The sequence below is a fragment of the Chrysemys picta genome, chromosome 13, assembly GCF_011386835.1.
Source record: "Chrysemys picta bellii isolate R12L10 chromosome 13, ASM1138683v2, whole genome shotgun sequence".
Taxonomy (NCBI): domain Eukaryota; kingdom Metazoa; phylum Chordata; order Testudines; family Emydidae; genus Chrysemys; species Chrysemys picta.
In genome coordinates this window covers 17,748,294-17,774,871 of record NC_088803.1, presented here as the reverse complement: position 1 = coordinate 17,774,871, position 26,578 = coordinate 17,748,294, and the positions used below count along the sequence as shown (strand labels likewise).

At 46.7% G+C, this 26,578-nt stretch overlaps 1 pseudogene; it reads left to right on the top strand.

The window, feature by feature from the left end:
• Window positions 1–7,912: 7,912 nt before the first annotated feature.
• Window positions 7,913–8,908, top strand: LOC135975161 (olfactory receptor 10A2-like; annotated as a pseudogene).
• The last annotated feature ends 17,670 nt before the right edge of the window (window positions 8,909–26,578 follow it).

Sequence of the window (26,578 nt, the reverse complement as noted above, 5' to 3'; positions counted from 1 at the left end):
CTGCCCCAAATGTATAAAGGTAATGTAATCTATGTACAGCTATGTAAAAACAAAGCAGTGTAAGAGGGATGTTAAGGGAGAGAAAATGTGTATGTATCTGTCTGTCTGTGGGAATATGTGAGGTTTGTAAAACTCCTGTTTTGTAAGTTTAAGATAAATTGGTTTTGTTTTGTTTATAATGCCACTAAAAATCCATTTGACTCTTTAATTCAAAGTTGCAAAACTGACAGACCTTTTTGCCAGACACAGGTAATCAGAGTTGGTTGACTTTGAGATTTGGTATTTAACCCTTAAGGGGTAACTTGATTCTTTACAAAATTTAAATGTTTTCAAATAAAGACCAAGTCATGACTGCAGCAGGACAGTCAAAATCAGAAAAATAGGGAGAGATTCTGGATTCTGTTTGTTTGTTTGTTTTTGTAACAAAATAGCAAATGAAAGCTGTAGGAAAAGAATAAAGACAGTGGCCCTCTGAAGCAACAGCAGGGGTGAGGTGCACAAAACAAAAAGAAGCAATGTTAGAAACACTGAGCCTTAAAATGGCTCTGTGTAATCAGACTGTCACTTTGGTAAGGGTACATAAAACTCTGTAAGAACAAAAGAAACAGTTACACCTTATGTAAAAATTAATATGGCTAATGTTTTAAAAGTTAAAGTATAGAAGGAATGTGCAGACGTGTGCAGTGTATATTATAGAGGGGGGTAAAAGAAATGCAAACGAAACATGCTACTTAATTAAAATCCTATTAGGGCTCCAAAGGAGCCACAATAGACTGTGTTTTCTTTTTCAGATCTCTGTGTGTTTTGGAAGCAAGAGTTAAAAGTAATCAAAACTCTGGTAAAAGTTAATTGTGTTCCTTTTAAGATAGAGTCTCTGAGCTCTGCTAATGGTTTTGAATCCAAGAGCCAAGCCTGTGTGGATGCAAATTATCTAACTGATAAAGGAAGTGAGAGAACTGCCAGCACAAAGAAGTTGCAGACAGCAAACAAATTGTCTAAATAAAAGGCACGGTATAACAAGATACCTTTAATTAAAATAAATTTAATGTTAATAAGTACCCTTGTAACAATGTATAGTGTGTATGATTTTTTGGGGGGGAAAAAATCCTTTATGGTAATGATGCTTTTCAGCTGTTACCTTGAGCAACAAGGGTGATGTCGTGGTTGGAGTCTGCTATAGACCACCAGACCAGGGGGATGAGGTGGACGACGCTTTCTTCTGGCAACTAGCAGAAGTTGCTAGATCGCAGGCCCTGGTTCTCATGGGAGACTTTAATCACCCTGATATCTGCTGGAAGAGCAATACAGCGGTGCACAGACAATCCAGGAAATTTTTGGAAAGTGTAGGGGACAATTTCCTGGTGCAAGTGCTGGAGGAACCAACTAGGGGCAGAGCTTTTCTTGACCTGCTACTCACAAACAGGGAAGAATTAGTAGGGGAAGCAAAAGTGGATGGGAACCTGGGAGGCAGTGACCATGAGATGGTCGAGTTCAGGATCCTGACACAAGGAAGAAAGGAGAGCAGCAGAATACGGACCCTGGACTTCAGAAAAGCAGACTTTGACTCCCTCAGGGAACAGATGGGCAGGATCCCCTGGGAGAATAACATAAAGGGGTCCAGGAGAGCTGGCTGTATTTTAAAGAATCCTTATTGAGGTTGCAGGAACAAACCATCCCAATGTGTAGAAAGAATAGTAAATATGGCAGGCGACCAGCTTGGCTAAACAGTGAAATCCTTGCTGATCTTAAACGCAAAAAAGAAGCTTACAAGAAGTGGAAGATTGGACAAATGACCAGGGAGGAGTATAAAAATATTGCTCAGGCATGCAAGAGTGAAATCAGGAAGGCCAAATCACACTTGGAGTTGCAGTTAGCAAGAGATGTTAAGAGTAACAAGAAGGGTTTCTACAGGTATGTTAGCAAGAAGAAGAAAATCAAGGAAAGTGTGGGCCCCTTACTGAATGAGGGAGGCAACCTAGTGACCGAGGATGTGGAAAAAGCTAATGTACTCAATGATTTTTTTGCCTCTGTCTTCACGCACAAGGTCAGCTCCCAGATTGCTGCACTGGGCAGTACAGCATGGGGAGAAGGTGACCAGCCCTCTGTGGAGAAAGAAGTGGTTCGGGACTATTTAGAAAAAACTGGACGTGCACAAGTCCATGGGGCCGGATGCGCTGCATCCGAGGGTGCTAAAGGAGTTGGCGGGTGAGATTGCAGAGCCATTAGCCATTATTTTTGAAAACTCATGGCGATCGGGGGAGGTCCCAGATGACTGGAAAAAGGCTAATGTAGTGCCCATCTTTAAAAAAGGGAAGAAGGAGGATCCGGGGAACTACAGGCCAGTCAGCCTCACCTCAGTCCCTGGAAAAATCATGGAGCAGGTCCTCAAGGAATCAATTATGAAACATTTAGAGGAGAGGAAAGTGATCAGGAACAGTCAGCATGGATTCACGAAGGGGAAGTCGTGCCTGACTAACCTAATTGCCTTCTATGATGAGATAACTGCCTCTGTGGATGAGGGGAAAGCAGTGGATGTGTTATTCCTTGACTTTAGCAAAGCTTTTGATACGGTCTCCCACAGTATTCTTGCCGCCAAGTTAAAGAAGTATGGGCTGGATGAATGGACTGTAAGGTGGATAGAAAGCTGGCTAGATCGTCGGGCTCAACGGGTAGTGATCAATGGCTCCATGTCTAGTTGGCAGCCGGTTTCAAGCGGAGTGCCCCAAGGGTCGGTCCTGGGGCCGGTTTTGTTTAATATCTTTATTAATGATCTGGAGGATGGTGTGGACTGCACTCTCAGCAAGTTTGCAGATGACACTAAACTAGGAGGCGTAGTAGATACACTAGAGGGTAGGGATCGGATACAGAGGGACCTAGACAAATTAGAGGATTGGGCCGAAAAAAACCTGATGAGGTTCAACAAGGACAAGTGCAGAGTCCTGCACTTAGGACGGAAGAATCCCATGCACTGCTACAGACTAGGGACCGAATGGCTAGGTAGCAGTTCTGCAGAAAAGGACCTAGGGGTCACAGTGGACGAGAAGCTGGATATGAGTCAACAGTGTGCTCTTGTTGCCAAGAAGGCTAACGGCATTTTGGGCTGTATAAGTAGGGGCATTGCCAGCAGATCGAGGAACGTGATCGTTCCCCTTTATTCAACATTGGTGAGGCCTCATCTGGAATACTGTGTCCAGTTTTGGGCCCCACACTACAAGAAGGATGTGGAAAAATTGGAAAGAGTCCAGCGGAGGGCAACAAAAATGATTAGGGGTCTGGAGCACATGACTTATGAGGAGAGGCTGAGGGAACTGGGATTGTTTAGTCTCCAGAAGAGAAGAATGAGGGGGGATTTGATAGCAGCCTTCAACTACCTGAAGGGGGGTTCCAAAGAGGATGGAGCTCGGCTGTTCTCACTGGTGGCAGACGACAGAACAAGGAGCAATGGTCTCAAGTTGCAGTGGGGGAGGTCCAGGTTGGATATCAGGAAAAACTATTTCACTAGGAGGGTGGTGAAACACTGGAATGCGTTACCTAGGGAGGTGTTGGAGTCTCCTTCCTTGGAGGTTTTTAAGGCCCGGCTTGACAAAGCCCTGGCTGGGATGATTTAGCTGGGAATTGGTCCTGCTTTGAGCAGGGGGTTGGACTAGATGACCTCTTGAGGTCCCTTCCAACTCTGATATTCTATGATTCTATGAAAGACATTGTAACCTTGGTCTGCTGTAAAGAGAAAACTGAGGTACACCACCTCATGAATTTAATGACTGAACAGTGGGATAATTTCCCCATAACTCTTAAAAGATGGAAGCCATTAAAACCTGGCCTGCCTATAGAACAAAAACACAGGAAAATATGGAGGTAATTCCTCTTGTTTTGCCTGCAATCAGCAAGGGTATTTGTAAAAGAAAGGAATATTTTAAGCAATAATGAATGCCACCCCAAAAGGGGTAGAAAAATGTTATTTTTGTCTTTCAGAAAAAGCTAATATCCGCTACAGGACAACCTAATAAGAAACAAATAAAACTGGGTATGCTTATCCATGCCTGTTGCTCCAAAGCCCTGTAGTAAAGACATCTCACTAGGATCCTGTATGTGGGATAAAATGAATAATGAGACCAAAGTACTGTATAATGGGCTATGTGTATGTGTTAATTCTTGGGGAGGGAGGGGGAAGTGTTTTAAAAGAATGGAAGTGTTAGCAACCTTCCAATACACAAATGTAAATGTAATGTAAGTAATGTGTTTACAAAAGGTAAAAAGGTAACATAGTTCCTAAAAACAAACAAAAGGGCAATGTGGGAAACCGAACCATTCATATTATACATGCAAATGGCAACATGTTAAGAATTGCCACTGCAGAAAGACATAACAGCTTACCATTGGTATAATATATTTTCTGAATGGTCTCCCACAACTACTGGCATACTAATGTTGCTAACCCTAATTGTTTTTGATTTTAAATTGTATGTGTTTAATTGTAACATTTAAAATGTGCTGTTGGATAAAACAAATGTATGCAAAGCTAGAGCCACAGGCCCAAATCACCTCCCAGTATTTTCTATTATGTGGACTAAATAAGAAGTGACACTGGCGATTAATAATCTTAGTGTCAAAAGGGGGATATGTAGGAGCAGGATCTTATAATGTCCCATAAGAATTAATGTATGATTTGATTTCATCCCTGTCAGCCACCCTTTTTGAATAGCAGAAAGGAATGACAGACCAGAACAATCCTTATTACTGACTATGGTCACCCTTTTGTTTTAGAATAAGTTATAATGTCTACTATGGTTTCCTATATGTATTACAAAGTAGGCCTCTAGTTAAATATACATTTCTTTGTTTTAAGGTTTAGTAAGTAAGAAACAGGATACTCTATTGTGTCTATGTTAAGATGATTAGAGGAACCTTGAAGGCCTGGGTCTCAATGTAAATTGTCTTGGTTATTGATTGTAAAACTTAGCAAGGTTTAATTTGCAATGCCTTTTTGCTCGATATAAAATACTACTGTTTGTATTCTCAATCTGTGTGAATAAGGAATGTATGCATCAGGAAAAGATAAGGTGTGAAGGCCATTGTTATAGCCAGAGTCAAGGAAGAAGAAGTAAAGAGACTTAAAGAACATCAAAGAATCATCAGGTACTGCTTACTATCCAGATGGCTGTTCAACTGTCTGGCATCACAGCGTGCATACATGCTTCGCAGTGTAAGAAGGCACCCCCCCAGCAAACCAATCACCTCAGGACCAGGCAGAGTCAATTTTGACTCCAGAAGAAGACATAGAGGAACAGCCTGTAATACCTTACAATCTATGCTCTCATAAGGGTTGCCAGAAGCAGACGAGGACCTAAAGCAAGGCCCAAAAAGAAGCAGTAGTGAGCCTAGCGCCTGCTGCCTGGTGGATGTAAAACTGTGACTGCGGTTCCCTCAGTTGAGGTTGTCAGAACCGGAAGGGCCTTGCCTCCAACATGAGCCTCTGGTGGCGCCTGTTCCTCGGCTGCTGGTGTCTTAAGGTCTGGGGAGTCCACAATGACAATTCTTTTATCCAGCAGCAAGTGTGGATAGCTCAGACTCTTAATATTTCTAATTGCTGGGTCTGCAGCCACATTCCAGCCCACTCTCAAGCTGGTGTTCCTGTCCTGGCAATCCCACTCAATTCCCCAGACCTCACTGGAGGACTTCATCCGTTTAACAAAACATGGAACAATAATGACACTTGGGAAGCAGTGGGAATAAATGTATCTAAATGGATAAGTGTGGTGGAGGGAAAAGGTCATTGGTGTTGAGTGTGTAATGGGATAGGGCTGGATCTGGGAAAAAGCCGTTGCCTTCAGCATATTGTGGCCAATGGTGTATGGGATTATTTGAACAAAACTAAAGAGTGGCGGGCCGGGTATGGGGATATGAATTTTTTCTCGACCTGGGATCAAACAGAAAAATCAATCTCATGTTCCCCCTACAGTAATCTTAGTGAAAACAATACAATCTTTCAATGCCATGCAAATAACACCACTCCTCGTAAGGAGAATTACCCTGTGCCCTTCGGAGGATATTACTCCTCCTTTGTAGGCACCTATGTGACAAATGGGTGCAACCGACCCTTCCCAGCCTTAATAGGCCATCATTGGGTTTGTGGGACCAAAGCTTATACTGTGTTACCAGCTAACTGGTCAGGTATCTGTTATCCCGCCCGACTCTTCCCACAATTCCGAGTGCTAGGGTCTTTCCCACGAGAACGCCTTCGTAATTTCAGGTGAAGAAGAAGGGACTTATCAGATGCCCAATGGTATGTAAATAACATAAGCCCATTGACCTGGGAAGAGGCCATTGGTGGTTCCCTTATCCCACTTGGGGGAGTAATACGCCATGCAAAAAGGCTCCTAAGGTTACAAGCAGTAGTTGAAATAATGGCAAATGAAACCGGAGAGAGTTTAAAGACCCTGGCCAAAGAAACAGGGGCGATCCGACAGATGGCCCTCCAAAACCGTCAGGCATTGGACATAGTGCTGGCGGCCAAAGGAGGGACCTGTGCTCTCATTGGAAAAGAATGTTGTGTGTTCATACCTGACAACACCAATGAGGTAATAGATCGTGCTAGTCACTTAGAACAAATTGCATATCTTCCCCATGAAGAGCTGAGTTCTTTATGGCAGTGGCTAAGTAACCTATTCAATTTCTCTGGCATAGGAAACTGGTTGTTTCAGGGAGCCCTGACTATCCTGTGTGGAATCCTAATGATTTTTGTATGTTTTCAGTTAATCTCCTGTTGTATCCAGAATTGTGTAAGGTATGCCACCCAGGTGACTGCCCCAAAACAGAGTGCTAATATGATGATGTTAAATATCACTGATGAACCAAGAGATAAAGAACTATTAATATGTGGAACCCAGTAATTGTTGGTCTTTGCGTAAGCTTGACCAAAAGGAGGGATTGTGAAAGTGAAATGAATTATATTAAAGAAATAGAATGAATTAAAGAATGCTGTATGTACCTTTAAGTAGAAATGAGAAATGCTGCAAGCCAGGGGGTCAGAAAAGCAGACATTAATGCTTAACTTGCATTTAAGGGCAATTGGTGAAGCATTAGCCTTAGATCGATAAGAGTTAATAAGGAAGCAGGATATGCATATTGTGCTCCATGCATATTTTACAATTTTGCTCTCTCTGTCCCTTTGTTTAGTTCGCACCCTTTTATCTGTATAAATAAGACTGTTTGAATCTTGCATGGAGGCTCACATTATCTGACTGTATTAGCAGAGCGCTGTGCTAATAAAACAGAGTGGTCTGACAAACTATGAGTCCTGAGTCTAACTTTGACACTGGCTAACTCCTACACCAGCCTTGCATATGTTTTTGTTTTGGGGAGAGGCTTCTATTGTTTCAGCTGTCTAGTCCATAAAGGAGCTCAACTTTTTAATATATTTATCCTGAATGCAAGGTGGCTATTACACTCACTAGCTTCAGTGATGTTTAACCCATAACAGTGTGCATCTGGATAGGCAGATTGATAGAAGTATTGTTCAACAGATAGATTTCAATAGGAAAAGGAAATAGATGAGAGAAGAAAGCCCATGGAGATAACTTGGTTTCTATCTAATCGGATATTTGGATATGGAAGTTGCAGCGAGACAAGTTCAGACTGGAAAAAAAGGATGGATTGCAACTAATTACCAAGGACTGTGGTGGATTTTCCATCACTAGCAAGATTTTAAAACGAGATGGGATGTTTTTGTAAAAATATTTTTGCAGCTGTTGCAACAGAAATAATTTCAGGAAGTTCTCTGAGCTATGATATGCAGGAAGTCAGACTAGAATCTATGAAAGAATGAGGGAGGATTTGGTGGCTTATACATCTATCGTTCCTCCCTATTATCTAGATAACTTCCCTGCATCTGCCAGTGAAGGATCTTGCAGAGATGCCAGGCAGAAACGACACCGTAGTGATATATTTCATCCTCCTGGGATTCTCCAGCCTCTCGGAGATGCAGGTGTTGCTCTTTGTGCTGGTGCTGACCTCCTTCACCATCACATTGATGGGGAACATCCTCATCATGCTCTCATCACAACACTGGACTGGACCCTCCACACCCCCATGTATTTCTTCCTCCGGAATCTCTCTTTCCTGGAGATCTGCTACACCTCCATCACCATCCCCAAGATGCTGGCCAACCTGCTGGCAGAGAAGAAGAGCATTTCCTTCTCTGGCTGAGCCACTCAGCTGTATTTCTCTGTTCTTCCCCACAGCAGAGTGCTACCTCCTGGCAGCCATGGCTTATGACCGCTACACAGCCATCTCCCATCCACTACATTACACCGCCATCATGAGGGTCAGGGTCTCTGTTCTGCTGGGGGCCAGGTCCTATGTCACCGGCTTCCCTGTCTTCTTTGGGCAGACGACACTGATATTCAGGCTGCCCTTCTGTGGGCTCAACGAGATCCACCACTTCTTCAGCGACATCCTCCCTTTGCTGAGGCTGGCCTGCACCGACACCTACCTGAACAAGCTGGAGATATTTGTGGTATCTGTGCTGGTAGTCATGGATCCCTTCATAGTGATCCTCGTGTCTTAGGCTCACATCATGGTCACCATCCTCAAGCTGTCTTCTGCTGAAGGCAGGCGCAAAGCCTTCTCCACCTGCTCCTCTCATCTGGTGGTGGTGACTCTGTTCTTCGGCTCTGGCAGCTTTATCTATTTCCGACCCAAGGCGAGTTATGGAGGGCACAGTGGCAGAGTATCTGCTCTGTTATACATTGTCCTCATGCCCACACTGAACCCCATTATCTACAGCCTTAGGAATGAGGAGGTGAAGGGGGCTCTGAGGAGAACATTGGGGAAAAGATGTTCTAAATCCAGGGCTGTTCATTGGTTGCTTAGGTATCTTCTGCAGCAAAGAGCAGAGATCTGTTCATAACTCCCACAAAGACTCTATGTATAAATGTGGGCAACTCATTTTGGCTGAGAACCTAAAAGAAGTAGGCACTCAAATATCATTCAATGGGAATTGGGTCCCCCAAAAGCAATGGTAGCTATGCATCCAACTCCAGTTGAATAGAATTTGGGCACCTAACTCTATTAGGCTCCTTTGCAAATTCCAGCCTCTTTTTGTTCTCTCTGTTTCTCTATGAAATAAATGCTGTAGATTTCTATGAAAGAAGCAGAAATACAAACTTTTGAAATATTTTGACAAATAAGTTCTAAGAACTTGTAAATCTAATTCATTCTTCCACTTTTTCTATAGTGACACAAGCTCAATTACTGAGCTGATGGAGGGGCTTCTCATTCTTCTTCATACCATTGTAGCTCCTAGACCCTCCATTCATGGACCAGTACCATTGTGTGAGGAATTGTACAAAACAAATAGACTCTCCAAAGAATTACAGTCCTGGTCTGTGGTATTCAAGGTCCTATGTTTGATCCTTACCAAATAACCTTTTATTTTAGGGTTGTTTTTTTTAAAAAGAGCAAACCAAGAAAGAAAACAAGTAAAGTCTCTAGGAAAGCATGAGTGTGTTTGCTCTCTATCATGCTACATCCCCTGACTATACAACATTAGCTTGTCTATACTGATAAAAAGAAATTTTGATTCCCAAACATATTCGCTGTCAGCATGGTACAAAGTGGCCCTATATGATATGGGTTTTGATCCCCATTGCATTCCACTGGTGCCTGAGACTAGGATGCACAGTTTGGGGTTCAAACACACCAAATCTCCCAACCTCTGTTCAGACCTGGAATCCTCCTGTTTTCCACTTGGAATGTGTCATAGTGCCAGTGAGATCAACCCCTCCTTCTCCGCCCCAACCATTGCTTCCTTCCTCTTTGATGCCCCGTTAACAATTCCTCCTCTCCCGGCTTCCCAGTCGCACACCCCAATTTCAGCTCTAGCAGTCCCTGGACTGTCTTTCTCTCCTCAGATAACAAGCTATCTGCACAACTTCCCCCGAGTGCCACCAACTATTATATCCAGTGCAGGGCTGGACGGGGGCAACCATTCCATTAACCCCTGGGTGCTGAGTATGCACTGACACCTGGCAATGTGTCTCAGCCCTGACTCACACAGGATCTCTCCTGCGGTGCAAATGGGCCCTCGGGAGGCAGGACTGCACAGGAGCCTGGCAAAGAATCCCCCACTGCAGTGGAGTGGAAAGGTTAAAGCTCAGACATTCTCCCTGGCATCACCCCATGCACTTTACCTTTGGGGAGATGGAGGCCAGAGCCCACCAGCCCTGCAGCTTAGCTGACCAAATGGGGGCTGGAGAAAAGGACTGGAAAGCTCAGCAAAGAGACCTTTCCCCTTCTAGGCAGTACTGACCCCGATCTGACACTAGGGGGTGATGAGCCAAAGGAGGTTGGTGTGGGAGACCCAACAGGGGACACAGTGGTCTCCCAGTGTGTGTTGACCATGCTCCCTCAGCAATGCTGCCGGTAGCAGCCGGAGGACTCAGTAGGGGGCGCTCTTCCCTCGCAATCAGTGCTGGCCTCTAAACTCTTCAATGTGAGATAAAGCTTCCCATAAAAGCTGAGATTCTAAAGCCACCTTTGTCATTTTCCATACCCATGAACTGGAACTGAGCATTCAAATCCCTGATGCGACTCATGAAACTTTCAGCCAAAGATAGCTGTTGCCACATGGAAATACAAGATTGAGCCGGGCTGTAGAAGGGAAAGAGAAGAAACCATGTTCCCGCCTGTGACAAACTGGGACTGTTCTTACTGTGGTCTGTGAATGTTGACAGGGGAGTGTGGCTGGGATAGTCTGCATTGGGGGATGGGAGTTTGCCCGAGGGCGCATACCTGAGCGTGTGGCATGAGAGCCCAGGGAGGGGTTGGAGGCCAGGGGACACCTTGGCCCGGGAAACTGAACAAAGGCTGTGGGAGGGGTCGCTGAAGGCAGAGTGCTGGAAGCGGGCTGGAGAGATGGCTGGGAGGCAGAGATGGCTCTGACCCCCCAAAGGGGGGTGGGCTGGGATGCCCTGGGACCCCAAGCTGGACCTAACTGAGGGGGGCCCTGTTGTCTGTGCCTGCAAGACCTGTCTTGGACTGTATTCCTGTCATCCAAATAAACCTTCTGCTTTACTGGCTGGCTGAGAGTCATGGTAAATCGCAGGAAGCCGGGGGTGCAGGGCCCTGAGTCCCCCAATACTCCGTGACAACTGGTGGGAGCGGTGGGATCTACTGCACCCCGTGGACGACGCTTCCTGCAGTAAGTGACTGGGGAGCAGTAAAACGAAGGGGGATTGACGGGGACCAGGCATGCTGAAGAGTGAGAGAGAGACGGTTATTACCCCTGGGAGTGTGTGACCAGCGAGAAGGACTTTTGCAGTAACAGGGTTCCCCGGGGGGATCGCAGCGAGTGGTCCCAGGGGCGGAGAAGTCTGCAGCTCGACCCTGGCAGAGAGGTGGTGACCTCGAGAAGGGCTGGCACACTAGGGGTCCCCCTGGGAACTGTGGGGAGCTGTGAGCACACAGGCCGGTGAGTGGCCAGCAGGAAGATGTATGCCAAGCGGCTTAAGAGCAACCTGGTGGAGCTGTGCAAGCAGAGGGGGCTGCGCATTGGGAGGCTCACCAAAGAACAGCTCATTGCCCGGCTGGAGGCGGAAGATCGCGCGAATGAACTGCTCGCTGTGTCTCAGGGAAGCAGCCTGGCAAATGCAGCACAGGCACCAGAGTCTGTCCCAGCTGGAAGTGGTCAGCCGGCTGCTGAGGGCTTCCCGAGACCCCTCCTTCCTATGCCTAGGGGAAGGGTGGGGAGGAGCCCAGCAAATACCGAAGGCGCCGTGACCCCCCCGGCCAGCAGGGGATCCTCCCGGCGAAGTTCGCCGGCCAGCACAGGATCCTCCCGGCGACGTTCGGCATCCGTGGAGCGGAATTGGCTGGAATGGGAGAAAGAGCTAAAACTGAGAGAGCTGGAGGATCGTGAACAACAGAAACAGCGTCAGCATGAACGGAAGGAGAAAGAGAAACAGAAACAGCATAAAGAGAGACAGAGACAGCATGAAGAGAGACAGCATCAGCATGAACGGGAGGAGAAAGAAAGACAGAGACAGCATGAACTGAAACTGGCGAGATTGAAGGGCAGCGAACCCCCGGCTGCGGTGAGTGAGGGGGGGCCCAGGACTGCACGGAGCTTTGATAAGTGCATCCTGGCCCCACGCAAGGAGGGGGAAGACATGGATGACTTCCTGAAGGCCTTTGAGACGGCCTGCGAGCTGCACCGGGTTGATCCCGCGGACAGACTCCGGGTCCTTACCCCATTACTGGACCCCAAAGCCGTGGCATTGTACCGCCAACTGGGAGAGGCAGAGAAAGGGGACTACGAACTATTCAAAAGGGCCCTGCTACGTAAGTTTGGGCTGACTCCTGAGATGTACCGGGAAAGGTTCCGGAGTCAGAATAAAACCCCTAAGATCTCATATCTGCAACTAGCCGTCCGCATGGAAAGATACGCCAGCAATTGGGCTAATGGGGCCCAGACGAAGGAGGACCTGATTAAACTGCTGGTACTGGAGCAACTGTATGAGCGGTGCCCATCCAACCTGAGGCTGTGGTTGGTGGACAGAAAGCCAGAGAACCCGCGACACGCAGGGCGGCTGGCCGATGAGTTTGTAAAGAGCCGGTCAGGGGGTGGCAGGGAGAAGCCCCAAAGGAACAGGCCCGCCGCGATGCAGAGAGAGAGTCACCCTGGGACCTCCCAAAGGGGGAATATGGGGAATCCCCTCCCACGGGGAATGCCCAGCGTCAGGGACAACCGACCGGCTCGAGGGGACCCACGGAACATGAGCTGCTATTACTGCGGCCAAAGAGGCCACGTTCGGGCCCAGTGCCCCAAGCTCAAGGACAGACTGAACAGACCGAACCCGCACCGGGTTAACTTGGTAAAGGCCCAGACAGTCAAGGGGCAGGCTTCTCACGCAAGAGGGGCTGGCAGCTTATCAACTGCTCAAAAGAGAGAAGGGCTCCAGGCCAGCTCCTCTAGGGGGCTGAATGCTCCAGACTCAGGGTTCTTGGTTTATATGGTAGGCGCGGGGCTGTCCCTCCGGAGAGAGTACCTTGTTCCCCTGGAGGTGGATGGGAGAAAGGTCAATGGATACTGGGATACGGGCGCAGAGGTGACGCTGGCCAATACTCCGTGACACCGCCCACTGACAAAATTCTCACTGCTTCACGAGAACCAGAAGTCCAGCTCAATATCATGTCTTCTTGCGTGGCAAACTGCTCAGTAATCAGATTGCAAATCTGATGCAAATCTTTCATTTGCAAATGACAGATTACATTGACTTTACATTCAGTTTGCTGGGTGTTTGTTAAACTGCACGGTTTCAACACCCAATCTGGTGTGCCGGACTGATTTTAGCCATTGTTACTCATGCACTTGTTCTCTTGAAGCAATAGGACAATTGGCATTAATAAAGATTGCTGAGAAGAGTCTCTGCACGGCCATGCACTCCATGGGCTCTGCGTTAATTTCAGCCATGCAGAGCAATAATCTCATAGAGCAGCGAGGAGAAAGGCGATTCTTCTGGGTCTGGGAGGTTGGTTGCATCAGGATAGTTGTTTCTACTGTCTGCACAGAAAACACAGCGCTAACTCCCCAGGCTCAGCCCCTTCGGAGGTGGACTCAAGGGAGATTCAACCTTTCATGCAGAAAGATGAAAGTATGAGGGGACGTCTCCACTTTGTAAACAGAAGGGGAAGAGCGTGTTCTAAGACAGATCGCAGCAGCTGCTCATCCATTCAGGTAGATGCAGGTCTCTGTACTGAGAAAATCAAGTTTCTGCAGAAAGAGGAGAGACGAGAACCTCAGTGGTGGATCCTGAGCCTTGGCCACCAAACCCTGTGACATACGAGCTCATCGCTTCAAGCTTCTCCTGTGGTTACAGGTGAGCTCCTTCTTCCTGATGGTATTCCTATAGCACCTTCCAGACAGGGCATGAGTGTGCTTTGTGAATATTAGCGAGGCAAGGTGGATGAGGTGATATCTTTAATTTGGCTAACTTCTGGTGGTGAGAGAGACAAGCTTTCAAGCCAAACAGAGCTCTCCTTCAGCTCTATTACTTCACCCACCGTGCATCTCTAATATCCTAGGACTGACACAGCTACAACAGCACTGCATACAACTTTCTAATATTGCCAGTTTCTACCTCACCATCCCAGATCAGAACCCGTCGGGGTTAATAGCGCCATTTAAGAATGGGTAAATTGAGGTAGATGTCTTCTCAACGGTCCTCAGGTGGGGAACTGGCCCATTGATTCCAATTGAGCTATGGCCAATTGACATCAATGGGGGATCTGGCTCAGTGTGAGTTCCCATGGGGGGCAAGTGGTGATAAAATGTTACTAGCCTAGATCACATTTAGCACATGGCAGATTGTTTCTGAATTCAGGGGCAGCATCTTTCTTCCCCAGTGCCCTGCTCATTCCTGTATTATCAGCCCTCAGTCATTACGCAGTGCGGAGAGTCCCTCCCCAGTTAGGGTTGCACATCAGCCTGGTTTTGCCCTTTCCTAAAACCCACCCTGAAGAGAGCTGTATGTTATTATTGCTTCAGAGTTAACACAGGAAATGAGAATCTGAAACAGAAAAGGCATCACCAGACCCCTCATCATGTCACCACCATCATCACCATCATCATCATCATTACATGAAGTAAGGAACAACTGACTCCATTTAATAATTTATGACATAAACTGATCTCTTGTGGGGGTGTGAAAATAAATATTCCTTTTCCTGTAGGACACTAAAATTCTGATTTTACCAAGATTGATTATTAGATTAATTCCCATAAATTCTAACAGGAGACCGGTGCCTAAGGACACTAGATGTTATTGAAAATCTCATTTGAAGATTTGAGTTTATGGACTCATTGCTTTTGACTCCTCCTAAGACATGACATGATTCTGGTCATGCCCACCAGTGCAATGCTGCTTTGAAGTATCATTGTTAAGCCCCAGTGTGTCAGCAGACAGGATATGACAGCAGATCAAGAAGGGGTCTGATCAGTCACATCACTAATTGGGCTACCAGAGAAATGGGCTGTTTTTATCATAGTTATTGCTCTGGTATGGCAGAGAGTGAGTCTGCAGGGACACCAAAGATCTGTTCTCATACTGAGACTCCTGGCACTTTGTTCTGAAATCTATATTTAGCCTTAATATTTCAGCGGGTAACCAGAAGAGGGAGAGGAGTTTTTGAAAATATATGGAATGAATTCCTGACACTTGATTAACTTTCAGCAATCTGTTCTACTGATTCGATTGCACAGCTTGTTTTCTTGGTCCTAGACTCAAGCCATGGCAGACAGAGACTGGGGAAACCAAACAGCTGTCACAGAATTCATCCTCCTGGGATTTGGGGATCTCCCTGACCTACAAATTCTTCTCTTCCTGCAACCATGTCTGGGAACAACCTCATCATGGTGCTAATTGTGGCTGATCAGCACATGCACACGCCCATCTACCTCTTCCTGGGGAATTTGTCCTGCTTGGAGACCTGCTACAGCTCCACAATCCTGCCCAGGATACTGGCCAGTCTCCTGACTGGGGACAGAACCATCTCCGTCAGTGGCTGCATGACACAAATGTATTTCTTTGGTGTTCTGGCAGCTACAGAATGCTCTCACCTAGCAGCGATGTCTTATGATTGGTATTTAGCGATATATAAACCCTTGCACTATTCAGCTCTTATGAATATCATCTTTTGCCGCCGACTGGCAGCTGGAACATGGATAAATGGTTGTTTGACTGTTACTATCTTTATATTCTTCATGTCACAGTCAGTATTCTGTGGCCTAAATGAAATTGACGATTTCTATTGTTATCCCATCCCATTGATAAAACTCTGTTCAAGATGTTCAGATGCTCTAGTGAATACCTGGCTAGATATTCTATAATGCAATTGTGCATTGTCAACACATGAGTCTCCTGTATGTTAAAACCTGAACATCTGGAGGTTAGAACTTGTTGTGGAAAATTTACCACACGGTTGATTTTGGATCAGACAGCCTGAGGCTCCTTTATTGATCAATCAAACATGCATGCATGGGGGAGTCAGCCAAGGCAGCCGAACCCCCCCCCCCGACAGATAAAATACGGGACTTATATAGGATAAAACCACAATTAGTAATACATACTTTCTAATCAACATTATTGCCATATTTGGAATACAATATCCATAAAAGGGCATATAGCATAGCAAACTTTCCTGTTATTCTCAGTTTGCCCTTTGCGGTTACATGCTTCCCCTAAAACTAACAGTGGGCAGTTATGAATCACCAGCCTTGTGATTATAGATAGTTCCTCTTCTGTACTTTTCCTTCAAAAAAGCCCCTTTTCTCCAAAACGCCCTTCTTTCCGTTAACTTGACTAATGTTCAGGCCCAAACCAAAATATAGGCCTACCTGATCCAACCAAAGTTTAGGCCTAGAAATTTTTCTACAACAAACTCAATACACTGTATTTAATATCCACGGAAATCACATTTGAGATACTGTGCTGATTTCATTGTTCATTTTCCATTGTTAATTCAAGAACACCGCTTCACTTTCAAACCTCCAGCCTGATGCACCTGAGTACCAGAGAACCAAGGGTGCTGTGGGAGAATTTATGTCCTACAGAACACCTAGGATGTCATCATTATAGGGCTAGCTGCACCTCTGCCCCCTTTCTCATCTCTCTGGGTGCACCGCTTTGGGCCTTTTGCCCTTACCTGTCTCAGGGTGGAATCTTGTGATTTTTTCCTGTTATGGGTTTCACCCCCACTCTGAACTTTAGAGTACAGATATGGGGACCTGCATGTGAACCCCTAAGCTCAATTAACAGCTTAGATCTGGTCTGGCTGCCACCACCCAAATGATTTATGAGTTATTTGGGAAACTCTGTCTTCCCCCCCAAAACCTTTCCCTCCCTGGGTAGCCTTGAGAGACCCCTCCACCAATTCCCTGGTGAACACCGATCCAAACCCCTTGGATCTTAACACAAGGAGAATTTAACCATCCCCCCTCTTTCCCGCCCACCAATTCCTGGTGAGTCCAGACCCAATCCCCTTGGATCTTAAAAACAGGGAAAAATCAATCAGGTTCTTAAAAAGAAGGCTTTTAATTAAAGAAAAGAAATGTCAAAAACAAACCTCTGGGAGAGATTAGCATGCCAGCTACTCTCACAGTCAACAGATTCAAAACACAGAGGATGTTCCCCTGGGCAAAACTTAGTTACACAAAAGAATACCCAATTTGATTATTCCCCTAATTGCAAGACAAGTTACAAAAAGAAAATAAACAAAACCTATTTATTCCTTTTCTAAGGCCTGGTCTACACTACGACTTTAATTCGGATTTAGCAGCGTTAAATCGAATTAACCCTGCACCCGTCCACACAACGAAGCCATTTAATTCGAAATAAAGGGCTCTTTAAATCGATTTCTGTACTCCACCCCGACAAGCGGAGTAGCGCCAAAATCAATTTTATCATTTCGAATTAGGATTAGTGTGGCCGCAATTCGATGGTATTGGCCTCCGGGAGCTATCCCACAGTGCACCATTGTGACCGCTCTGGACAGCAATCTGAACTCGGATGCACTGGCCAGGTAGACAGGAAAAGCCCCGCGAACATTTGAATTTCATTTCCTGTTTGCCCAGCGTGGAGAGCACAGGTGACCACAGATAGCTCATCAGCACAGGTAACCATGCAGGCCGATAATTGAAAAAGAGCACCAGCATGGACCATACGGGAGGTACTGGATCTGATCGCTATATGGGGAGAGGATTCAGTGCTAGCAGAACTTTGTTCAAAAAGATGAAATGCAAAAACTTTTGAAAAAATCTCCAAGGGCATGATGGAGAGAGGCCACAATAGGGACTCAGATCAGTGCTGCGTGAAAGTCAAGGAGCTCAGACAAGCCTATCAAAAAACAAAGGAGGCAAACGGTCGCTCCGGGTCAGAGCTGCAGACATGCCGCTCCTATGACGAGCTGCATGCAGTTCTGGGGGGGCCGCCACCACTACCGCACCTTTGACCGTGGATTCCGAGGGGGGGATCATCTCATCAGCTACACCTGAGGATTCTGCGGACGGGGAAGAGGAGGAGGAGGAGGAGGACGAGCTTGCGGAGAGCACCCAGCACTCCATTCTCCCCAACAGCCAGAATCTTTTTCTCACCCTGACTGAAGTACCCTCCCAACCCTCCCAAGCCAGTATCCAAGACCATGACCCCATGGAAGGGACCTCAGGTGAGTTTACCTTTTAAAATATAAAACTTGTTTTAAAAGCAAGGGTTTTTAATGATTACTTTGCCCTGAGGACTTGGGATGCATTTGCAGCCAGTACAGCTACAGGAAAAGTCTGTTAACGTGTCTGGGGATGGAGTGGAAATCCTCCAGGAACATCTCCATGAAGCTCTCCTGGAGGTACTCCAAAAGCCTTGCCACAAGGTTTCTGGGCAGTGCAGCCTTATTCCGTCCTCCATGGTAGGACACTTGACCGCGCCATGCTTGCAGCAAGTAATCTGGTATCATTGCATGACAAAGCCTGGCAGCGTATGGTCCCGGTGTTTGCTGGCATTCAAGCAACATCCGTTCTTTATCTTGCTGTGTAATCCTCAGGAGAGTGATATCGCTCATGGTAACCTGCTTGAAATACGGGAATTTAATTAAGGGGACAGAGGTGGCCGTTCCTACTGGGCTGTTTGCCTGTGGCTGAAAAGAAATCCTTCCCTGCAGTTAGCCAAGCACGGGGGGGGTGGGGGGGGGGAATTGGCCCAGAGCTTTTCGCGTTTGGCTAGCAGGGATCTTCCCTGATACCAGCCACGCGGTGGGGGGAGGGGTAAAGCGATCATCCCAGAGAATTCATGGCGGAGTGGGGGGTATTAGTTTGGTTCCTGCAGGGATCTTCCCTGATACCAGCCACGCGGTGTGGGGAGGGATAAAGCGATCATCCAGAGAATTGGATGGTGTGTGTGGGGGGGGGTTAGTTTGTTTTCTGCTGCTGAATGTTAACAGGAAAACCGCAGCACTCAATGGGCTTTGCTTGGTATGTGGGAAAGGAGGGCGCAGAAGCCAAAAGACAATGGCTTACCATGGCCGCATGCAAGCCGAATTCTGTTGCCCGGACCTGCGTCTGTGATCTCTAGCAGCAAAGCCACAGGCACTAAATATTAAGAGGCAAAATGCCACCTTGCACAGAAATCACATGTGCTATGTAATGTGAATAGTGTTGGTCACCGTGAAAGAGTATAAGCATTGTTCTGCAAAATGTATCTTTTTAAAAAATTCTCTCCTTTTTTCCCTTCCTCCAGCAGCTGCAAATTCTTCAAGCCTCCCTCCTCCGTCCCGAAGGCTATCACAGATAAGGCGTGGGAAAAAGAAGACGCGAGACGAGATGTTCGCAGAAATCATGGAATCCACCCGCAGTGACAGAGCTCATCTGAATGAGTGGAAGGACACGGTTTCAAAGTATAGGAAAGAAGCCAGTGAACGTGAGGACAGGAGGGACCAACATGAGGACATGAGGGACCAACGTGAGGACAGGAGAGACCAATGTGAAGAGAGGAGAGACGCTCGAGATGAGAGGTGGTGGCAGGAAGATCAGAGGAGGCAGGATGCAACGCTGGGGCTGCTGCGTGAGCAATCAGACTTGCTCCGGCGTCTGGTGGAGCTTCAGGAATGGCAGCAGGATAACAGAGTGCCGCTACAGCCCCTGTATAACCCCCCTCCCCCCTCACCATGTTCCATAGCCTCCTCACCCAGACGTGTAAGAACGCGTGGGGGGGGGGGAGGCTCCGTACACCTTCCCATTCCACCCCAGTGGACAGCCCAAACAAAAGGCTGTCATTTTTTTAACCTTTTTTTAGTGGCCTTTTCCTTACCGCCGATCCTCCTCCCAAACCCCACCCGGGTTCCCTCCCTCTTTTTATAATCTATTAATAAGAATAAATGATTTTTAAATGATAGTGACTTTATTTGGTTTGAAAGCAAGCTGGGGGAAGGGGGAGGGTGGGTTCCTTACAGAGAATGAGTCAATAAAGGGGGCGGGTTTTCATGAAGGAGAAACAAACAGATATTTCACACTGTAGCCTGGCCAGTCATGAAATTGGTTTTCAAAGCTTCTCTGATGCACAGCGCTTCCTGGTGTGATCTTCTAATCGCCCTGGTGTCTGGCTGCGCGTAATCAGCAGCCAGGCGATTTGCCTCAGCCTCCCACCCCACCATAAAGGTCTCCCCCTTACTTTCACAGAGATTGTGGAGCACACAGCAAGCAGAAATAACAATGGGGAGATTGGTTTGGCTGAGGTCTGAGCGAGTCAGTAGCGATCTCCAGCGACCTTTTAAATGGCCAAATGCACATTCGACCACCATTCTGCACTTGCTTAGCCTGTAGTTAAACAGCTCCTGACTCCTGTCCAGGCTGCCTGTGTATGGCTTCATGAGCCATGGCATTAAGGGGTAGGCTGGGTCCCCAAGAATAACTATTGGCATTTCAACATCCCCAATGGTTATTTTCTGGTCCGGAAAGTAAGTCCCTTGCTGCAGCCCTTTAAACAGAGTAGTGTTCCTGAAGACGCGAGCATCATGAACCCTTCCCGGCCAGCCCACGTTGATGTTGGTGAAACGTCCCTTGTGATCCACAAGTGCTTGCAGCACCATTGAAAAGTACCCCTTGCGGTTTATGTACTGGGTACCCTGGTGCTCCGGTGCCAAGATAGGGATATGGGTTCCATCTATCACCCCACCACAGTTAGGGAATCCCATTGCAGCAAAGCCATCCACTATGACCTGCACATTTCCCAGAGTCACTACCTTTCGTAGCAGCACCTGAGTGATTGTTTTGGCTACTTGCATCACTGCAGCCCCCACAGTAGATTTGCCTACTCCAAATTGATTCCCGACTGACCGGTAGCTGTCTGGCGTTGCAAGCTTCCACAGGGCTATCGCCACTCGCTTCTCAACTGTGAGGGCTGCTCTCATCTTGGTATTCTGGCGTTTCAGGGCAGGGGACAGCAAGTCACAAAGTTCCATGAACGTGCCCTTACGCATGCGAAAGTTCCGCAGCCACTGGGAATCATCCCACACCTGCAACACTATGTGGTCCCACCAGTCTGTGCTTGTTTCCCTTGCCCAGAATCGGCGTTCCATGGATAGAACCTGCCCCATTAACAACATGATCTCCAAAGCACCGGGGCCCGCGGTTTGACAGAATTCTGTGTCCGTGTCCATGTCCATGTCCATGTCCTCATCACGCTTGTCGCTGCGCTGCCGCCGCCGCTGCCTCCTCGCCTCGTTTTTCTGGTCTTGGCTCAGCATAAATTCCACGAGAACGCGCGAGGTGTTTACAATGTTAATGACTGCTGTCTTGAGCTGAGCGGGCTCCATGCTTGCCGTGGTATGGAGTCTGCAGTGTTCACCCAGGAAAAAAGGCGCGAAATGGTTGTCTGCTGACCGTTGCTTTCATGCAGGGAGGGAGGGAGGGGTGAGGCTGTACCCAGAACCACCTGTGACAATGTTTTTTGTCCCATCAGGCACTGGGATCTCAACCCAGAATTCCAATGGGTGGGGGAGACTGCGGGAACTATGGGATAGCTATGGGATAGCTACCCAGAGTGCAACGCTCCAAAAATCGACGCTAGCCCCGGAACATGGACGCACACCGCCGAATTAATGTGCTTAGTGTGGCCGCATACATTCGACTTTATACAATCTGTTTCCCAAATTCGAATTATATAAATTCGGATTAATCCCGTAGTGTAGACATACCCTAATACTCACTACTCTGATAAGAACTGATTCCTTGATCTTTTCCACTCTGGCCAAAACTGAAACTGACCCAGACAAGGGGAACTTCCCTCCTTCCTTTTGAAACATTTTGTCCCCCCATTGGTTCCTCTGGTCAGGTGTCAGCTAGGCTAGGTGAACTTCTTAACCCTTTACAGGTAAAAGAGGTATTAACCCTTAACTATCTGTTTATGACATTTCCACTCAACTCTAAAGTCAGTCTAACTTAGCTTGTAGTGAAAGGTAAGATCAGATTAAATCAAATCTGTGTTTAGGCCACAATACGACGGGCTGCAGGTTCCTGAAGAAAGCAAACATAGAAGCCTGACTCCCCAGCTGTGCCTGCAGGGTGATAAGCGACTGGAATTCATGAGACAACGTACCTGAGACCAGGTGTAAGACTGGCACCTGTACTTCAATTCCCATGAGGCACTGTGGTGTTACCCAGGGTTCCCCTTGAATCCAAAGCTCTTGGTAACCCTTGTTACCCGAGGTTCCACCGAACCCAGAGCTCATGGTAACTTTAGTCTCTGAAATTCGGTATCACGACAAATCAAGGGAGACGCAGCACCTCCGTCTGCTATATGGCTGGCACCAAAAAAATAAAACCATGTGCTTTCACTTAAAGCCAATACTTTATTCTTTGTTATCCCAACAGAATGGTTCTACTTAGTCACTGCTTTATCTACTCTCAAGCACACACAAATACAACAGGTTATAGAGCACCCCAAACTGCAAAATACCCCTTAGGATTACTCCTCAGGAGTTTGGAGCAGTTTAGCCCTTTAGCACCCATCAACCTTTAACCATGGGGCGAGGCTACTCAGGACGTCCACAGCTTTAAAAAGGCCACTTCTAAGCGACCAGAGGAGCTAGCAAACAGGAGTGGCTAACAGGGGAATTTTGCGAGTGAATTTAGATGAGTGGGGGGCTAGGTACACTTACCATAATTTGAACTGAAAGCCAAAAACACCCGCTGATAAAAACAAAACATCAACAAAGGAATGAGCTGCAGGAGTAAATAAGAGAATGCTGGCAGAAGATTAGCAACAGAGTGGGGGCTACTCAGTTTATTGCACCCAATGCAGCATGTATATTTACCTGCCCTATGGGTGGTGGCATTCGGTGCTAGGGGCTCCTGTCCCTCAGAGACCATGTATGGGCTTTGGAGACCAGAGTGGCTGAACTAGAGGAGCTGAGGGAGACAGAGAAGTACATAGATGAGACTGTTAGGTAAAAAGCAAGTCCTTACTCACCTCTCCAGCACCCGAGTTCGTGCGGAGTTGGTATGGGGCTCACAATCTGTCAGAGACCAGACACCAATTCGTTGATCAACGGGCTCACACTATCCTTAGCTTGAAAGGCTTCAGAGTAAGTGTGGCAAATTTATTAGGGGTGAGCATCAATATTTATACACAGAAGTAAACAAAGTGATTAACAGATCATAATGGTCATGCATAATCAATCAAGATTCTACAGGATAAAACAGGTTAAAATGTAAATTCAAAAAGAGAAAAGGGGAGATGGCTACTTAAGGGGAGGGGGGCGTCATGAGTAGTTCGCAGGTCAGAACTTTGATTAAAAGTTCAGACAGAGACATCAAGTCTGGGCTAAGTTTAAGCTCATCAAAAGTTCAGACCCAACATTCCTCCATTTGTAGCTTTGGGATAACTATTTACCAAAAGCTACACCCCATTTTAAGGAGCCAAGGGCCGCTTGGCAATTTCAGCCTGGGCCAACTCGAAGAGAGTAAGGCCCTTGGCTGAAGTAGGAAAAGAATAAACTGACCCACATGAGTCTACGAGGGAGGGGACACACTGAATACAGCAACACAGTATTATAAGGATTACTATGGCCCCAACAATACCCACCAAGAGTTTTTTAACCCACCCAAATCCAGGCAGCCAATTCCATAAGGTTCCCCACCAATCATAAGGTGGCTGGCCAGAGGAGTAGTTCTTAGCCATTTCCCTTAGATGTTTGGTACGCTGAAAAGTGTCAGAGTAGGTGTCATTTACAAAAACACAGCATTCTTCATTTATGAGGGCGCAAGTTCCTCCCTGGGCTGCTAACATTATGTCTAAAGCCATTCGGTTTTGCAAAGCTAACTGGCGCAGCTGGGACATTTCCCCGGCCTGATTCTCAAATAGGGTTGCAGTTTCATTGGTTAAAGATTCTAGTAGTCCCTGTAGACGGATGACACCACCCCTCAAGCTAATGAGACCAGCCCACCGCTGCCACGACAAACCATCACGGATATTAATATCTCTGAAGGTTTCACGGATGTTACGAACGTGGGGAAAATGAGGGGGAGTGAGGGAGATGCGAGAAGGCGGTGTTAGCCACGCTAAATAACATGACCCTGCCCAATCAGGGGAGAGAAAGTAATAAGCTTTGGGCCCGCACACCCAGTATGTTCCATACAATGCGTTTCGGGTATTCCATTTCTCAAAGTAGGAGGTAACCCACCACCCGTTGGACCACTGTTCCCCTGTGTCGGAGAAAAACTGAGTTCTCACTATTTTGTTTAGGTACAGCAAGTCAGAAGCTTTATTAACTCTCACATGTGCAGAGGAGAGAGCAAAGCAGGTCTCTCCCTGGTAACTAATTACAGCAAGCATTTATACCTTTCCTTACAGAAATAATGAGGGACAGCAGCATTTTGTTTATACATAGGCCATCTTGATATCTCATTTCCTCACTTGTTTTGACTCTTGCCAACATACAATTAGTTTCTATACCTTATCTACACAAGGTCTTCTACACCTTATCTATACTGAGGTCACAATGACTTCTTACACAGTTCTTTCTCACCTGCCTCACACAATCCTCGCTTCTACAAATCTCACGTTATCAGGGTTATCAGGGTCACAGCTAGCTTGACTCTTGCTAACAAAGACTGTCTCTTGCTAACGAAGCCTGACTCTTGCTAACAACCGTCATGCATTGCAGTTCCCTTCTGTCAGTTCTTTTCTCTGCTTCCACAACACCCCCTTTTGTACTTCTAGTACAACAAACATTCTCAAATCTCTATTTGCATCAAGTCCTGGGCTTCAGATTCTAAATCAGATGCTTCAACCTTAGGGGTTTTGATTGGATGCAATGATAATGCATGATTAGCATGAACATGAAAGGTATTATTATTATTACGTCTTTTACAACAACAATAACATAATCCTAAGCTAACTAATAACAATACAAGCAATAACATTCCCATAGCAATACTATAATGGGGTTGTTGTACAGCCTTTGTCATAAAGCACCATACATCATATTTAGTACATAAGGTAGATACTCTATAAGCAGTGTGAAAGGCATACTTTTCTACTTGATATACATTTTGAAGCATGTGAATTTGCCCTTGTACCTCAGAGATTTTCTGAATCTCAGGTAACAATGAAAGCAATTTTTTAAATCTATCAGATAGTAAGCTAGTCCAATTAAAGGGTATCTGGAACCTAAGGCCTACTTGAAAAACTCTATCTGCAGGCCAGTAAATTATATGATTGCCTGCAGTGGTAGTGAGATTAAAATGTATGTCTTGTGATATGGTGTCATTAACATACACACAGCTATCATTAGCTTGGAAGAGTAAGTGTCCTGTCAGGGTAGTTCCTTGTCCCCTACCCTCCCAGCAAACGTAGTCATAGACAGTGACAACTTCTCCTGGCTTCAGTTTACGTGTACACTGAAGCTGTGGGGGTTCTAATGGCCAGAATGTCCACAGGTTACCTAACCCCATCCAAATGTCAGGTGTAATCCTAGGAGCACTAACTAAGAATCGATTGGGCATACCAGGTGGTCTAATTTCCCAGATGTCTCGATGAATTACCCAATCCCATATGCATCCTCCCCATGGACCCGGCAGGATACGGTATGTGGGAGCCCACACCCCCTGTACCGGTCCATATGCTTGGAAGGAGCACTGAGAACGTCCACACTTCCACCCAGAAAGTTTCCAAGTATGTCTCCATGGCCACAGATCAGATGGTACTTCTGACGTGTCTGTAAGGGCAGTGGGCCAAGCCTGGTGCTCTAGATCATTCCGAATGGCCATTAGCTGGTCATTCAAGAAATCCTGAATCTCTGAGCATGCTAGATCCCACTGCAATGCCTTCCCAGCCTCAGTGATATTCAATACCATCTCTGTCAGTAACTTCTTTTCTTCTTCAAAAGCAGTTGTGATTCACCATAATACAGGGGAGAGGTTACTAGCACTTCACCCTGTACTGGTGTGATTCCTGTAAAAGAATTCAAAGGCACAGTAGATCTGTCAGTGGACAAGGGAGAGGTTACTAGCACTTCACCTTGTCCTCTTTCCCTGCTGTCCAGGAGGCACAGCAGAGTTAGCAGGAGAAATAGGCTGATCAGCAGCTGGAGAATCCTCTCCAGGCAGAGGGGTCTTTTTGCAGTGCGAAGCATGAGTCCAGGTGGGCAGTCCTTGGCACTTCACAGCAGTGTTAGTGGTTAACAGGACTTGGAAAGGGCCTTTCCAGCGTGGAGCCAAGGCAGTCTTTCGCTGATGGACCTTTATGTAGACCCAGTCTCCTGGTTCCAGCGAGTGGCAGGGCTGCACAGGATCCTTGGGTAGTGCTTCTTTCACCTGTGTATAGAAAGACTTAACACATTTCATTAGTGCCTGACAATACTTAAGCATTGTGTCATCCATTAAATGAATGTCCATCTGAGCTAGGGTCAGTGGGGGCGCAGTTGGTAGTCTCATCGGGCGCCCTGTCAGAATCTCATGAGGGCTGAGTCCAGTCTTTCGATTGGGAGTGGCCCTCATACTCATTAGTGCCAGAGGAAGGGCATCTGGCCACTT